This window comes from Hemitrygon akajei, chromosome 21, assembly GCF_048418815.1.
Source record: "Hemitrygon akajei chromosome 21, sHemAka1.3, whole genome shotgun sequence".
Taxonomy (NCBI): Eukaryota; Metazoa; Chordata; class Chondrichthyes; order Myliobatiformes; family Dasyatidae; genus Hemitrygon; species Hemitrygon akajei.
The window spans coordinates 53647104-53664682 of NC_133144.1; the positions used below are offsets into that span (position 1 = coordinate 53647104).

Genomic DNA, 17579 nt, shown 5'->3' on the forward strand with positions numbered 1-17579 from the left:
TTAATTCTGCTCCTATATCTTTTTTTTAAATATGGAACGCTTCCCAGATTTGGGTGTCATCCTTGCACAGGGGCCATGCTAATTTTCTCTGTATCGTTCCAATTTTAGTATATGTGCTGCCGAAGCGAGCACTATTCTGCTCCTATATCTTACGGTCTTATTTATGTGGATCACCTTATTAGTCTGTTTGTGTTTTAGAAGAAATAATTTCAGCCAGTTCTCTCTCGCTAGTTAGAAACAGAGATTGGTGGAAACAATACAGACTAGATGGGCTGAAGGGCCTGTTTCTGTGGTGTTCTCTGACTCTGTTCAAGCAGGTCAGTCAGCATCTGTAGAAAAAGGAACAGAGTTAATAGTTCAAGCTGATGTTCTTTGCCCAGAAATGGGTAAGAAAAAGAAGTTGGTTTTAAGTTGTAGAGGAGGTGGGGTATAGGCCGAGTGGGCAACTATTCATATCCATTTACCTGTCCAATTGCCTTCTAAAATTTGTTAAAATAACTGCCTCACCCACCTCTTCTGGCAGCTTATTCCACATACAGAACATATTAGCCTTGGTGTAAAACAAAAGTTGCCCTTTAAGTTCCTTTAAATCTTTCTTATCTTAAACCAATGTCTTCTAGTTCTTGATTCCCCACCCTGGGGAAAAGACAATGTGCATTCTCCTTATCTATGCCCCTCATGATTTAGGAACTCCTCGATAAGATCAGCAATGCTCCTCGCATTTCCAAGAGCTCCTTCTAACTCATTCTTTCAAATTCTGGCAAGGACTTTATTTCTGGAGACAAAAGGCAAATAATCTGTAGTTGAAGACTTTGATATTGGCTCTGGAAGGTATCCCAGCTATGATGAAAGATCTTCAGTCTGAATGTTAATTTCTTCATCTCTCCGCAAATGCAGTTGGCATGCTTAGTGTTTTCTGATTTTCTGTTAATGTCAGACTTTCAGCATCTGCTGTGCTTTTACTTTTCTCCTTGCATTTCTTCTTGGCAATTGCAAAACTTAGCTTAGATCTGAGAACATTAGAGGTAAATTTGAATACCACCCGTGTTGGTAGAGGGACATACATGTTACCAAGCCAATGCCTTTCAGTAGTAAATAGGTAGAAAGTTTGAGAGGATGTGCCAGTGCTACTTAAATGTGATAAACTTGTGTTTGTATATTTTTGTGCCAGTGAAAGAAAATTGAGGAAACTGGGCTGGCGAAACAGCAAAATGAATGAGACACATAGAGTGTATTGAATTTGAATCAAATTGCAGTTATATGCACTTATTTCTGAGGAAGATAAAAGCTCTGTTTTATGTTGACCACCTGACCTACTGTACTTGCAAGAGACAGATGTTTCTTCTGTATTAATAATGTTGAAAGCAAATAATATCCTTGGCTTCAACTTATACTCACTGCAGGATATTCACTGAAAAGTGCTCTTGAAATGGTGGGAATGGCCAGTAAATGGGAATTCTGACTTGCATTTGAGAAAGGCTCACAACAATCTATCAAACTCCGGACTCGTTTCTTTGAAGGCACCAAAGAATTTTAGTTGAATCCAAAAATCAAGGAACCCACTGTTTAAATCCAGTTGATGTTCCAATAATCTGATTTGTGACTCATCCGAAGCAGTGAACAGTCCTAGTACAAATCACCAATGATAGTATCTGTGACCATTTCTCTCTAGTAGTGATCAGTTGTCGGGCATTCCACTAGCAACCTTCCTCCATAATCAGTCTCCTCTGGACCACCACAACTAAAACGGTTAGGAATTTCAGTCTTCTCTTTAGAAAACTCCAAGATGCAGATCATTGGGTCATTGGGAGACTCTCAGTGACTGCTCCATTACGTACAGGAATGGAACCCAGTGTGGTCTTCTGCTGCTGTAGCTGATCCACTTCAAGCTTTGATGTGTTGTGCATTCAGGGATACTCCTTTCTTTACTACTGTTGTAATGCACAGTTACTTGAGTTACTGTCAACTGCCTGTCAGCTTGAACCAGTCTGGCCATTCTCCTCTGACTTCTGTCATTAACAAGGCTTTTTTGCCCACAGAATTTCCTCTCACTCAATTTGTTTGTTTGTTTTTCACATCATTCTCTGTGAAGTCTAGAGGCTGTTGTGCGTGAACATTTCAGGAGATCAGCAGTTTCTGAGACACTCCCACTGAGTGTACTTTCACACTTATAGTCAGTTTTCATGATATTTCTAAGCGTTCACCTGTGATGTGATGTTCCTCTGGTGTCTGTTCTACTCTTTTGCAATTTATCACCTGCGTGCCATCAGCTGCAAACGCACTCGTGCATACTGATAGTAATTTGCTTCACTTCTCCATCTTCACCACTAATTTTATGGTTTTTTTTTGACCAAATTTCCTCCAACTTTGTCATGAAGATTAAGACTAATGATTCAGCTGTCTAGTCCCTTTCTTTACCAAGCCAAATCTTTCCTCAAGCATCATGTACTTTGGCCCTTACCTCTTGATGTAACTATGATCCTACACACCTCTGGTTTCCTCTGATCTTCCTGCCCTTTGTGGGCTTGTTTCCTTGTACCAGTCTCACTGCTGTCAAATGCCACTTGCGCATCCCCCTTCTTGCTCCCATTGTCCGATAGACCATAAGGCATAGGAGCAGAATTAGGATGTTCGGCTCTGTCTACTCCATCATGACTGACTTATTATCCCTTCCCTCTCAAACACATTCTCCTTCCTTCTCTCCATAACCCCTAACATCCTTACTCATCAAGAATCTATCTTCTGATTTAAATATACCCAATGACTCGCACTGCACAATATACTGATGTGTACCTAATAAAGTTATGTCACCTGAGTGTACGTTCATGGTCTTCTCCTGTTATAACAGCACTGAGTTGCTGCCACGTGATTGACTGATTAGATATTTGCATGGTTTACAGGTGTATTTAATAAAATGCATATCCTATTAATCTGCATCTTGGAATATCCCAAAGAGATGGCTTTGAAATTCCTGATCACTCTGATCGTGGTCTTTCAAAATGTGGTAAATTCTGGTATTATTCCTGTGCCTTGGAAGGTAGCAAATGTGACTCTGCCATTTAAGGAAGAGGGAGTACAATCCTGAGTACAGGATTAATGGTCAATTACTTAAGAGTGCGGATGAACAAAGGGACCTTGGGGTTCGAATCCATACACCCCTCAAGGTCGCTGCACAGGTTGATAGGGTAGTTAAGAAGGCCTATGGGATGCTAGGCTTCATTAACAAGGGGATTGAGTTCAAGAGCAGAGAGGTCATGTTGCAACTCTACAAATCTCTGTTGAGACCGCACTTAGAGTATTGTGTTCAATTCTGGTCACCTCATTTTAGGAAGAATGTGGAAGCTATGGAGAGGGTACAGAGGAGATTTACCAGGATGTTGCCTGGATTGGAGAACAAGTGATATGAAGCAAAGTTAGCAGAGCTGGGACTTTTCTCTTTGGAGCGTGGAAGAATGAGAGGGGACTTGATAGAGGTCTACAAGATTATGAGAGGCATAGATAGGGTGGATAGTCAGTACCTGTTTCCCAGGGCACCAATAGCAAACACCAGAGGGCATATGTACAAAATTATGGGAGGGAAGTTTAGGGGAGGCATCAGGGGTAAGTTTTTTACACAGAGGGTTGTGAGTGCCTGGAATGACTTGCCAGGGATTGTGGTGGAGGCTAAAACATTAGGGGTATTTAAGAGCTTCTTGGACAGGCACATGGATGAAAGAAAAATAGAAGGTTATGGGGTAGTGTGGGTTTAGTACTTTTTTAAAGGATTATATGGGTTGGCACAACATGGAGGGCTGAAGGGCCTGTACTGTGCTGTAGTGTTCTATGGTTCTATGGAGAGGAAGAGGGAGAGAAAAAGCTGGAATTATTTAACTATTGGCATAAGAACAGTGGAATCGTTAATAAATGATATAATTATAGAAGGCTGTGAATAACAGGATAGGCAAGAGTCAGCACAGAATAATGGAAGGAAAATTATGTTAGATAATTCTGCTTGACATCTTTCCGAATGTGGTCAGTAGTACAGATAACAAAGAGTTTGTGAATATGATTTATTTGGATTTTTGGAAGGCTTTCAATGAAGTCCAAGATAGGGTTTGGTCAACAAAGTTAGAGTACAGAGAATTACAATTAATGTAGTGACATGGGCTGAGAATCAGTTTATGGGGCAGAAGCAAACAGTGGGAATAAACAGATATTCTCCATTTGACAAGCTGTTATGAGTGGCAGACTGCAGGGTTTGGTGCTTGTTCGCAGCCATTTGGCTGATGGGGCCAAATATTATCTTTCCGCATTTACTGATGATACCAAATGAGGTGAATTGTGACTGTGGAAGAGGATGTAAAGAAGCTTCAAAAGATATGGACAAACAGAGTGAGTCTGCAAGACCTGGCAAACGGAATATGATGTGGAAAAATCACAACGTCATCTAAAAGCTCCCTTCTGGAAAGCAATATGGGGCTATTAAAACAAAAACTTCACACAATCTTAAAAGTTTCTTCCCCCGGCTGTTAATCAAATCAACCATTCTTGTTAGCACTCCCACCTGTCTCTATCTATTATCCCTGTCACTGCACTGCGAACACTTTAAACCACACTTTATAATGCTGTTTACATTGTAAATACTTGCTGGTATTTTTATATTTATACACATTTTATTCCATATCTGTATTTAAGCCTCTAACTTTATTTTTATTAAATGTTACGTGGCGCATTGGGCTCCATTTTTACCTTGCTGCTTGTGTCTGTATTTTACGAGGCTGAGTTGCTGGCTCAATACAACACCGATGGAAATCATACAAGGAGCCTGCTGGATTCTAACCTAGGACCACCCACCTTGAAGTCCAGTGCTGAAGCCACTACACTACTGGCCGGCAACTTTATTTTTAAATTTCATTGTTTACTCCATACAATGTTGTTGTCTTTTGTTGCAAGCTGTGCCAACATACCACAGCAATTTCCTAGTACAACCAAATGTCTATTGCGAATGATGTCGATCCTTGATCCTTCCTCTCTTCGCGTAGAAAACAGAGGGGTGTGCAGTGATAGGGTTGATTTTGAAAGGCAGCTCCCTGTCCTTGAAGATGAGTTACTGATAGCCTGCAAGCAGTTCAGAAGGCAAATGTTATGTTAGCCTTTATAATGAGAGGACTTAAATTAAAAATAATGTTGCTGCAATTATGGGGTGTTGATGAGATTGCACCTGAAAGAAACACCGTGCTAATCATAAAGCGAATGCCACAGATGGGCGTTTGGAATCATGAGGAGAGAGTAAATAGACCAGACCTATATTATTTGATGTTTAAAACAATGTAAACTGAACTTATTGAACCATAAAAATTCGCACAGGGTTTCAACTGGTTAACACACACAAAATGCTGGAGGAACTCAGCGGGCCAGGCAGCATCTAGGAAAAGAGTACAGTCAACGTTTCAGGCCAAAATCCTTCAGCTGGTTAGCTGGTTTCAACTGGGATGAGGAGAGTTTTGTCCATTGAATTTTTTGGAATTCTGTACCATGGGAGGCTGTGGAGCACAGAGTCATTGAGTACAGAGATGAGTAGAATTTTGGATATTAGCGAATCAAGGAATTTGGAGTTTGTGCAGGAAAATATCACTGATAAAGATGACAAGCTATGATTTTATTAACTGGTTGAGCAGACTTGAAGGGCCAAATTGCCAAAAGAGTTAGCTACCAAACAAATTTGTTTATTTTGATCTTAAATTATGAAGGTGGAACAAATGGGTTTCTCCTATTATATTCTTATGTATCCATGTGTTTCCGGATGTACTCATGACATTTAACCCTATCACCCTGTCACCCCTCTTATTCCCCATTTCATGATTATTTGTAGTTAGGGATTTATGTGTGGTGTATCTCTGCTGGAAAGTCATCATTAAAACATTTTTGATAGGGTACAAATCAGTTCATTATCTATTGTTAACAAACTGGTTCACTGTTAAATGTGATATTATGGAATAGGGTTTTATTACAATGCTGACTCTGTACTGCATACGATATAATGCTAAGCAAATGTTCCTAATAAATCTTCTTAACTGGCTATAATTGCAAGCTATGATGCATTCATCTTGCCAAACAAGGAGTAATCGCCATTATCTGAGCATTTATCAAATCACAATAAACTTATAAATGCATCTTCACTTGCACTGAGATTAACCGTAACTTAAGAATTAATTGCACTTCTTCTTCTATTTGTTCCATATTCATAATTTAAGATTGAAATAAATTCATTGGTAGCTCATTTCCTTTTGCATTCCACCAAATAAAAGGTTTCGTTCTCTGCTGGCCATCCCTTCCACTTTTCTTATTGGCAGCTGACTTTATCTGGGGATGCCAATGGAAGAAATAAATTCTCATTACTATTCTTACTTCCTTGTTTTGAAACGTTTCATTTCTTAGTCTTTTTCATATGATTGTAATTACGTTTTGATTGCAAAGTGGACCAGTGTACCATTTTCTTTTATGTTGGTTTTTGTTGATATTTTCAAGCAACTTAGGTTTGTTTGATATTGAAAGCCATTACATCAGGCTGCATCTATAGAAGTAAATTAAGCGTCAATATTCCAGGCTGAGACCCTTCCTGGTGAAATGCCTCAGCCTGAAACGTTGACTGCTTGCTCCCTTCCATAGATGCTGCCTGATCTGTTGAGTTTCTTCAGCATTTTGTGTGTTGCTATGGATTTTCAGCATCTACAGAATCTCTTGTGTTTATTAACAGCCACTGATCATTTGGACAATCAGTAGTTGCCCTGTGACCTGTTTACGTTGTACAATTTTCAGAGCTATATAAAAACCAAAATGCTTATTGTGATCTTGAATCCGACAAGAGAATTTCAACGAACTTTCTTTGATGTGTCAACATTACTCAATATTTAGGCTGATTCAATGTGTCAAAGTGGACTCTATAGTAATAACGTTGAGCCTTAATTCTTGACAGCTTCCACCAAAGTGTTCAATTCAACAGCAAAGTGCTGAAAACAAAAATCTGTGATTCTACTAACACCTTTGCAAGATCTCCATGAGCTGCAGTGAGATCAGAGCAAAATCCATCATTGGATTCATATAGCATGCATCTGGTGACTCTGCAGTTTGGAGTCCTGTATTCTTTTGAATGAATTCTTTTGAAGTCCACCAATTCCAATCTGGGTGGTGCACATTCAGTCAAAGTAATGTGGCTGTCTAAACTATCGTAGTTATCCTAAATGTATGTTCTGATCTCCTGCAGAGAAAATTTACAAGGATGTTGCCTGGACTTGAGGACTTGAGTTATAGGGAAAGGTTGATTAGATGAGGACTTTATTTGCTAGAGCTTAGGAGAATGAGGAGAGATTTGATAGAGGTATACAAAATTATGAGGAGTATTGACAGGATAAATGCAAGCAGGCTTCTTTTCACGGAGGGTGGGTGAGACTAGAGCTAGAAGTCATGGCTTAAAGGTGAAAGGTGAAATGTTTCACAGGAACATCTTCACTCAATGGGTGGAGAGAGTGTGGAATGAGCCACCAGTGGAAGTGCTGGATGTGGGATCAATTTCAACATTTAAGAGAAATTTGGACAGGTACATGGATAGGAGGGTGATGGAGGAATATGGTCTGGGTGAAGGTCAATGGGACTAGGCAGAATAATAGTTTAGAAAGGACTAGATGAGCTGAAGGACCTGTTTCTGTGCTGTAATGTTCTATGACTCTTCACTGCACTACATGTAGATCTTGCAAACATGTAAGCACAACTACAGATTTTTGTTTCCAGACTCTTTCAGCCAATCAGCTGCCCTCCACCCCTCCATTGAATCTGTTTACATGTCCTGCTGCCTCATCTAAGCAGTCAATGTAATCAAAGACCCCTCCCACCCTGTCAGTCTCTCTTCTTCCCTTGAGAACACAGTTCAAGGACTGTTTCTATCCCAATGCTATAAGATTCTACAACAGACCTCTTTTATGATAAAGGTGGTCCTTTTATTTCTCATTCTACCTCAACATGAACTTTCCACTTTATTGGTCTACTGGCATTGTGATAATTCTGCATCTATCATGATATATTCTGAGTAACACACACAAAATGCTGGAGGAACTCAGCAGATCAGGCAGCATCTAAGGAGAAGATGCCATTGTAGGCTGAGACCCTTCATCAGGAGCCTTTATGAGTCCTGATGAAGGGTCTCAGTCTGAAACTTTGGCTCTTTATTCTTGCCATAGATGCTGCCTGAGCTGCTGAGTTCCTCCAGCATTTTGTGGAGTTATTCTGAATTTCCAGCATCTGCAGAATCTCTTGTCTTTACTCTATATTCTGCATTCTGTTGTTGTTTGTCGCTTTATGTCGTGTCAATACACTTAAATATGGAATAATCTGTTTGGATGGCATGTTGAGAAAAGCTATTCACTGTATATTTGTAAGTGTGACAGAAATAAACCATTTACCACCACAGTCCATGGAACATGCACTTCTTTATGGTAACATCGGATATCAGCATCCAAATGACCTAAGTCTCAATTTTAAAACTCACATCCATTGTACTCCCCCTCCTCCACCTTTCAAATCTACTCCTCAGCTCTTTTTCTCCAGTCCTGCCAATAATAATTGTACTTTTTTCCATAGATACTGCCTGGCCCGCTGACTTCCTCCAGCATTTTGTGTGTGTTGCTCTGTTGTACTCAGTTGGTCCACGATATCAGCCCTCTCTGTCTCCGTGCCATTTTCAGGCATTACAACCTTGTAACAACCTTTGCATTTTTCCACAAGGGATGTAACCAGGAATAACCTTTTGGCTTTCTCATTCCTTCCCTACCTTTCAACTTGACCAATGAACTTTGCCTCATTGCAACTTTCCTATATGAATCCCATATCTTTTCATTCCCTTACTGTCTCAAAATCAATCGCTGTCTCTCTAGAATACCGAGTCTCTGCATCGCACTTGGGGATACAGGATTCCACAGATTTCCTGCCCTTGGGGTGAAGAAATTTCAATTCATATCTGTCCTGAATGGTGAGCTGTTACTTTGAAACAATAACCTTTGGTTCTAGATATGCAAGCTAGTGGAAACAGGAAGTCTACATCTACCCTATGAAGCTTTGTTTTCCAGGGAGATTGCTTCTCATTCTTAAATACTAGAGAGTATAAATTGTCCTGTGATTAGGCTAGTGTTAAGTAGGTGTGCGGCTTGTTGGCCTGAAGGGCCAGTTCTGCACTGTATCATATCTCTAAATAAATAAATAAGCTCGATCTGCTTCGTGTTCTGTTTGTGTGACAAGTCGGTTCTTCCAGGAATTAATCTGGTAAACTTTGCTCATTCCCTGCGTAGCAGAACCTGGTGAGATCTGTGCACAGGCCTGCTCTCCCTACATAAGGATATTCCCCTTTGCATAAAGAGACCAGACCTGCGCACAATGCTATGCAATGCAATTTTGCATTTGTGCAAAATGCCCTTTTATAAGAGGAACAAAATGTCTCCATGCTTGTACTAGTTCCTCCCGCAATAAAGCGCAAATACTGTTTGCCATATTACTTGCTTATTCTGCCTGCATCTTGACTCATATTTATTCATATAAAAAAGGCATCCAAGTCCCTCTCAACACATGACAGTCTCTGATAGCTGAAGAAATATTTCATATTCTTGTTTTTTTGCCATTAAAATGAGGTACCTTGTATTTTTCCATGCAATATTCTTTCTTCCATGCACTATTCCATTCAAATAAACAGTCTGAGTCATGCCAGTGCTCCTCCCACCCACCAAAACAGGTATCATCACCCAAACTTGGATCCATTGCATTTTGTTCTCTCACTCTAAGTAATTGAGGTTACTTGGAAAGAACTCGGTCCCCAGTGCCAATGTCCACTAAAAGTAGCCTCCCAACTGGAAATCTTTTATTTTCTGTTTTCAACCCATTAACTGAGCCTCAGTTCATGCCTGTACTTTTCCCAAGTCTAGTGCAGCACAGGTGACATGCTGGAGGGACACAGCAAGTCAGACAGCATCTCAGCCTGACCTCTGTAGATTCTGCAGGTCCTGCAGTGTGTGTGCGTTGCTCAGGATTTCCACCATCTGCAGAGTCTATCGTGTCTGCCTGTTCCAGTTGTGTTTCGTATTCTTTTATGGCATCTTATTGAAGATGTTCTGTAAGTCCAGACACACCAGATCATTTGCTTTGTACCCTGCTTGTTGCAACCTCAGAATTCCAAGAGAAGGGAAGCACGGTAGAGGGAAGGGTGGCGTAGTAGTTTCAAGGTGGGTACAGTAGTGCCAAGGGTGGCACAGTAGCGTAAAGGGTGGTATGGTAGCATGGCGGGTAGCGTAATGCATTACAGCGGCAGCAATTGCGGCTAGGGTTCAATTACCACCGTGATCTGTAAGGAGCTGGTGTGCTCCCCCCCTGTGACCACATAAGTGCTCCAGCTTCTTCCCACATTCCAAAGACATGTAAGATTCATGTTTCAAGATTGTCATTCTTCAGTACGCGTGTGTAAAGGACGGCAAGATTTAAAAATCTCAATAAGCATTGTGAACACAATAAAGCACAAAAAAACACTGAATATAAATATAATAACAATCCTATAAAACACAATGCACATGTACAAAGACAGATTGTATGTGCATAAAGTGACACTAGGAGATATCTGGTGGGATGGGTTAGTGGGTGGGGGTGTTGATCAGCCTAACAGTTTGGGAGAAGTAACAGCTTTTGAGTCTAGTGATCATGATGTATTCTCCTCCCTAATGGGAGTGGGACAAACAATCCATATACAGGGTGGGTGGGATCTTTCATGATATTGCTGGCCTTTTTCCGACACTTTTCTGTATATACGTCCTTAATGACGAGTGGGCTGGTACTAAAGTTCAAAGTACATTTTATTATCAAAGTAAATGCATATCACCATATCCAACCCCGAGACTCGTTATCTTGTGGGCAGGCTCAGCAAATCGATAGAATAGTATCTATAACAGGATCAATGAAAGATCAACCGGAATGCAGAAGACAATAAGCTGTGCAAATGCAAATATAAATAAATAGCAATGTATAATGAGAACATAAGATAATGAGGTAAAGAGTCGGTAAAAGTGAGATCATTGATTGTAACCCGTGATACAAGTTAGGATTAAAAGAATTGTGGGCTATGCGATATTGGCTTGTGGGCTGTTCCCAGTGCAATCCTCAGACTGTGTTGGTCATTGACTCAAATGACTCATTTCACTGTGCTTCGATGTAAATAGGACAAATAAAGCTCAAGCTAGCTATCCTATTACCATAATCCTTAATAATGATTTTCAGCTTATTCCACACTGCTAGTGTCAGGCTAAATATTTAGTAGCTCCCTGCTTTCTCTTCCCCTCCTTTCATAAAAGTGAGGTTCCATTTGTTACCTTCCAGCTGTGTGAACTGTTCATGAATCTGTGGAATTTTGGAAGATAACAACCAGTGCCCCCATTATCTGCACAGCCATCTCCTTCAAAGTTTAGGGTGAAGGTCATTAGGTCATGAAATTTATTGCCTTGCATTCCTCTTAAACTTCTCCAAATACTCATGTTTACAAATGCTAATTTCTTTGAGGTTTCTCATTCACTTCAAGCCTTTTGTTCTCCACTATTTCCAGAAGATTTTCTTGCTTCAAGGTGGACACAACATATTTCTCTGCCAATATACTGCTCAATTTCACTGTAGTTCTACTTGTCTCAGTTTGGAAGGGGACATATTACTTCATGTTTTTTTACAGGTCTATTAAACCTTTTACCACCAGTTTTTATGTTTTACACGACATAATCTTGTACTTTGCTTTCACTGCTTTGGTCCTCCTTTGCAGAATTCTGAAATCCTCAGACTTGCAACTTTTTCTGGCAACATGATATATCTTTTCCATTAATTTAGTGCTACCTTTTATTTCTTTTGAGAGCCACAGCTGGTCCCCTCTTCCTACTCGCCTATCATGCATTAGAGGGACCTTTATTATAAGACATAGACATCAGAGTAGAATTGGGCTATTTGGCCCATCGAGTTCTCACTGCCTCTCCATCATGGCTGATTTATTATCCCTCTCAATCCCATTTTCCTGCCCTCTTCCCATAACCATTGGCACCTTCACTAATCAAGAACTTCTGCTTTAAATATACCCAATAACTTGGCCTCCACAGCCATCTGAGGGAATGATTTTAAAAGGCAAACATGAGGAAATCTGCAGATGCTGGAAATTCAAGCAACACACACAAAATGCTGGTGGAACACAGCAGGCCAGGCAGCATCTATAGGGAGAAGTCAAGTCCTGATGAAGGGTCTCGGCCCGAAATGTCAACAGCGCTTCTCCCTATAGATGCTACCTGGCCTGCTGTGTTCCGCCAGCATTTTGTGTGTGGTGTGGGAATGATTTCCACAGATTCATCACCTTCTGGCTAAAGAAATTCCTCTTCACCTCTGTTCTATAGGGATGTCCCTCTATTCAGTGGCTGGTTCCTCTGGTTCTGGACTCCCCCATTATAGGAAACATCCTTTCTACATAGTTGTAATTATATATTAATACTTTAAAGGTAAATGGTTGTTTGTTGCCCAGTCCACCATTGTCAGCTCATGTCTCACGCCTTTGCAGTTTGCTTCATTCAGATTTAATACCCTGTTTTAACATTCTACTAAAACACTTCAATTTACAGTAATGTGCAAAAGTCTTAGGCACCCTCACTATCTATAGAGGAAGGGAGAGAGGAGGGAGTGGGGAGCACCGGAGAAAAATTCTGTAATGATCAGTAAACCTATTGTTTGGAATCAAATGAACTTGCATGGTATCTCAGGGATGGGTGTGTCTGTATCCATGCCAGTCCCCGCCACTGGCCCACTGGCATTCCTTCTCTACTGTGTGTCCCACACCCCTCCCGCAGTGCCCCACCTCATCATTACCAACATCCTTTGCTCCTGCCAGATTTACAAATACACTTTGCACTCCACATTGACAAATACAGTATTGTGGGAAAATTCTTAGGCACCCTAGCTTGCGCATTCTCATATTCATTCTCATTCATTCTCTCTCTCTCTCTTTCTCTCTCTCTTTCTCTCTCTCTTCCCCCTCTCCCCCCTCTCTCTCCCCCCTCTTTCTTCCCCCTCTCTCTTCCTCCTTTCTCTTCCCCTTCTCTCTTCCCCTCTCTCTCTCTCCTCTCCCCTCCCCTCTCTTCCCTCCTCTTCCCCCCACTCTCTCTCTCTGTCTTCCCCCTCTTCCCCCACTCTCTCTTCCCCCTCTCTCTTCCCCTCTCTCTCTCTCCCCTCCCCTCTCTTCCCTCCTCTTCCCCCCACTCTCTCTCTCTGTCTTCCCCCTCTTCCCCCACTCTCTCTTCCCCCTCTCTCTTCCCCCTCTCTTCCCCACTCTCTCTTCCCCCTTCCCCTTTCTCTCCCCCTCTCTCTCTCTTCCCCCTCTGTCCCCCCTCTCTCTCCCCCCTCTCTCTTCCCTCCCTCTCTCTTCCCCCCTCTCTCTATATATATATATACAAACGTTTCTGTATGTGTGTGTATGTGTATCTGTGTGTGCGCGCCTAAGATTTTTGCACAGTACTGTATCTGACATTTTATCTTTTTTATGATCACTTAGCTAAATTTTCCCTTGCTGCCATATCATCGATTAACTTTTCTCATTCCACGAACTAAACCTGAAGTAGTCTGTTCACTTGATCAAAGTACTAATTTCAAAGGCCATTTCTTATGCACATTAGCAACAATGCAGAAGTTGGATTCATGCCATTTTGGTTTGTCTTGTCTAAATGTGGACTGAAGTCTTCCATCACGATTGTATTGCTCGTATCTTTTGTGCCTTTAAATTACTGATTTATAAAATCAGTAATTTTATTGAGTATGGGAAGGAGGGGAGATCTTATAGAGGTGTAGATTAAGAGGGTGTAGATAGGGTGCATGCAGGTTTTCTTTCCCCCCTCATGGTGGGCCAGACTAGAGCTAAAGGCCATAGGGTTAGGGTGAAAGGTGTGAAACTTCAGTCACAGAGTGTGGCACGAGTGTGAAATGAACTGCCAGCAGAACTGACTGAAGTGGCTTCAATTGTAGCATTTAAGAGAAGTTTCAATAGGTCCATGGTTGAGGGGGATATAGTGTTGGTGTCGACAGTTGGGCCTGGATAGATCAAGTCAGCATGGAATTGATGGGCTGAACAGCCTGTTTCTGTGTTGTAGCACTACATGACTATAAAATTTGGGTTCCGTATGAAAGAAAGGATGTGCTAATATTGGAGAAATTTCCAAGGAGGTTTATAAGAATGATCCTTTTGAGGAGTGTTTGATGGCTCTGGGCCTAAACTCGCTAGAGTTTAGAAGAATGAGTGGAGTGGTGAGCGTGTATCTCATTGAAAGCTACCAAATATTGAAAAGTCCCGAAAGAGTAGATGTGGAGAGGATGTTTCTAATAGTAGGAGAGTCCAGAACCATATGGCAGAATAGAAGGATGTCCCTTTAAAACAGAGATGAGGGATTTCTTTAGCCAGAGAGCGGAGTCCAGGCCAGTGGGTATTTCTAAGCAGAGGTTTATAGGCTATTCTTTAGTAAGGGTGTCAAAGGATACGGGAGAAGGCAGAAGAATGGGGTTGAGAGGGAAAATAACCAGCCAGGATTGAATGGGCTGAATGGCCTAATTCTGCTCCTATATTTAATGGTCAAAGCTATCACTAATATTTCAGGATCTATGAACAACTCCCACCAATGTCTCCGCCCCTCAGTGTTTTGTGACTTCACCATATACAATTTCATTTGTTGATCCACATTAGTCCAAACTTTAATAACAGATCTACTCTTCTCCCTGTTTTTATTTTGTCTCCTTTGAGAAGATTCCTGGAATATGTAACTCCCAGCTCTGCCTTTGTAATGGCCATGCAGTTATTGATGTTGATATGTGCCATTAATTTGCTTATTAACTTATTTAATTTAGTTTTTTAGCGATACAGTGCAGAGTAGGCCATTCCAACCCTTATAACCATGGTACCCCCCCCCCCCACCCAACAAACCCAATTAACCCTAACAAAATCACAGGACAGTTTTTAATGAGCAATTTTCCTACCTGGTACTTCTTTGGACTGTGGGAGGAAACCGGAGAAGCCGGAAGAAATCCCATGCATTCCACAGGCAGGACGTAGAGGGACTCTTCACAGAACGGCACCGGGATTAAACTCTGAGCTCCAGCACACCCCGAGCTGTAATTGCGTCACGTAAACCAGTACACTACTGTGGCGGTTGGCATGCTGTATTCATTATAGTTGCTGGATCTACTCCGATAAACTGCCTTCAGATTAACCTTTTTGATATTTTTTTCCATGCTCTGCCTTTGATTTCAGGTATACTGTTATCTTTGCCCATTCTGTATTGTCTTCTCATCCTCAGTAGTACTTTGTCTTCAGTCATCCAAGCCCAATGCCCTTAAATTCCTAATCTCTCTCTTCAGTCCTTCACTTTTTTCTCTTCCTTCAAGATTCTCCTGAACCTTTGGCTCATCAACCAACCTTTTGTCATCAACAGTATCGCACAAAATGCTGGACAAGCTCAGCAGTTCAAGCAGCATCTATGTAGGGGAATGAACAGTCGACATTTCGGGCCAAGACTCTTCATCAGGACACTACCTTGTAACCTACTCTGTTTGAATAGACTGCCTTTACTAAAGAGTACTTTGGCAGCTTTGCTAGATTCAGGGCACCATATAAGTGCAGCCTGTAGTTGTTGGGGACATAAAATCAGGAGTGTTGGAGTCCAGCTTCAATGACTCTTGATCCCATTCAAAACAAGATAGGCTGAATGACAACCAGTGTCTCTGCCTGTTAAAACAACTACTCCCTTGATCATTAACACAATCGCTTAAGAGTATTCTTTTATCAAGATGTACTGTAGAGACTGGCAGATTTTTTTGGTACCATTGCTTAGGTTCATAAGCTCCAGTAGGACATGGATGGTATTTGCATCGAGCTGCTGGCATTGCCAGTTTCCTCGCTGTCTAAATGGGGATATAGCCCTGATTTAAGTGTAAGTTGATGCACATCCTTTGCAACTATATCAAAAATCCTGCTCCTGGACCAATGTGGTACAGAAATAAAGAGGACCTTCATCATTTATACCATGGTTGTTCACTAAGGCAGGACAATGCCACTGTGAGTAGGGCTGCTGACACACAACTAGTGCAGTGAGCTCAATTTCAAAGTTTAGGAGAAGTTTGGAGGGTACATGGATGGCTGGGTTATGAAGTGCAATAGCCCGGGTGGAGGTGGATGAGAGTAGGCAGTTTAGATGGTTTGGCACGGACTAGATGGGATGAAGGGCCTATTTGTACGTAGTACTTTTCTAACTTCGAGCTGAGCAACCTGAGTTCATTCCTGACCTCCAATGCTGTCTATGTGGAGTTTGCCAGTTCTCCCTGTGACTGTGTGGGTTTCTTCTGGAAGCTCTTTCCATATTTCAAAGACAATATAGTTGTACTTACGTTGAGTATTAGAATCTGCAGGTAGTTGATGTTAATGCTGAGAATGAAATGGGATTTGTGTAGGGTTGGTACCAATGGATGCATGTTGGTTGGCATGAGCTTGATGGGCTGAATCGGCTCTTTCTGTGCTACATGACAGTGAGAAATTTGGGAAGAGCGCCTGTGAATGGGTAGCAGTTGGTGTCCTTGTAAACCCTACATTCTGACAATGTATAAAAAAATCATTAGATCAAACTTTGACGCAAGAACAATCTAATTTGCTGGAGGAACTCTGCAGGTCAGGAAACAACTATAGAGGAAAATGGACAGCCGACATCTCCACCCAAAACACCGACTGTCCATTTTCCCCAGCAATTGAATTGCTCCAACATTTTATTTGTTGCTCTAAATTCCAGCATCTGCATTCACTCATGTCTCCATAGATCAATCTTTGTATTGCTTATAGCTTCCATTGACTATGAATTTTGGATTAATTTTAGAAATTTCTGACATCTTCATGTAAAAATGTACCTTTAACTTCTATTGGTGTCAGTCAGTCTCTGTGATGGTAAAACCATAAGACATAGGAGCAGAATTAGGCCATTCAGCCCAATTGTTTGTTCTGCCATTCTATCATTCTATCTATTATTCTTAACCTCATTCTCTTGTTTTCCTTCCAAACCTTTGAAGGGCTGAACTGTGCTTTAAGTACTGTATACCCAATGACTTGGCCTGCACAGCAATCTGTTGTGATGAATTCCACAGATTCACCACCCTCTAGTTAAAAAAAAATTGCTCCTCATACACGAGGAAATCTGTAGATGCTGGAAATCCAAAGCAACGTCCACAAAATGCTGGAGGAACTCAGCAGGCCAAGTAGCATCAATGGAAAAGAGTAAACAGTAAGAGTAAAAGAGTTTACTTGTATCTTGGCTAACGTATGGTGCAAATTGTATGTTTTCCCAAAGCATTAATATCTTGAATTGATAGCTCAAGATGAGTCTTGATGAAGGGTCTCGGCCCACAATGTCGACTGTTTACTCTTTTCAATAGCTGCTGCCTGGCCTGCTGAGTTCCTCCAGCATTTTGTGTATGTTGCTTTAGAAATTCCTCCTCATCTCTGTTCAAAAGGGATGTGCCTCTATTAG

At 41.3% G+C, this 17579-nt stretch overlaps 1 protein-coding gene and 1 non-coding gene across 4 annotated transcripts in view; one reads left to right on the forward strand and one right to left on the reverse strand.

Annotated features, from left to right (window-relative positions):
- lrmda (leucine rich melanocyte differentiation associated) overlaps positions 1-17579 on the forward strand; it is a 1051240-nt gene that overhangs the window by 525344 nt on the left and 508317 nt on the right. The gene's annotated exons all lie outside the window — the stretch shown is intronic.
- On the reverse strand, positions 26-132 carry LOC140714524 (U6 spliceosomal RNA). The gene has a single exon (XR_012095893.1). It is a non-coding gene; the product is annotated as a U6 spliceosomal RNA (small nuclear RNA).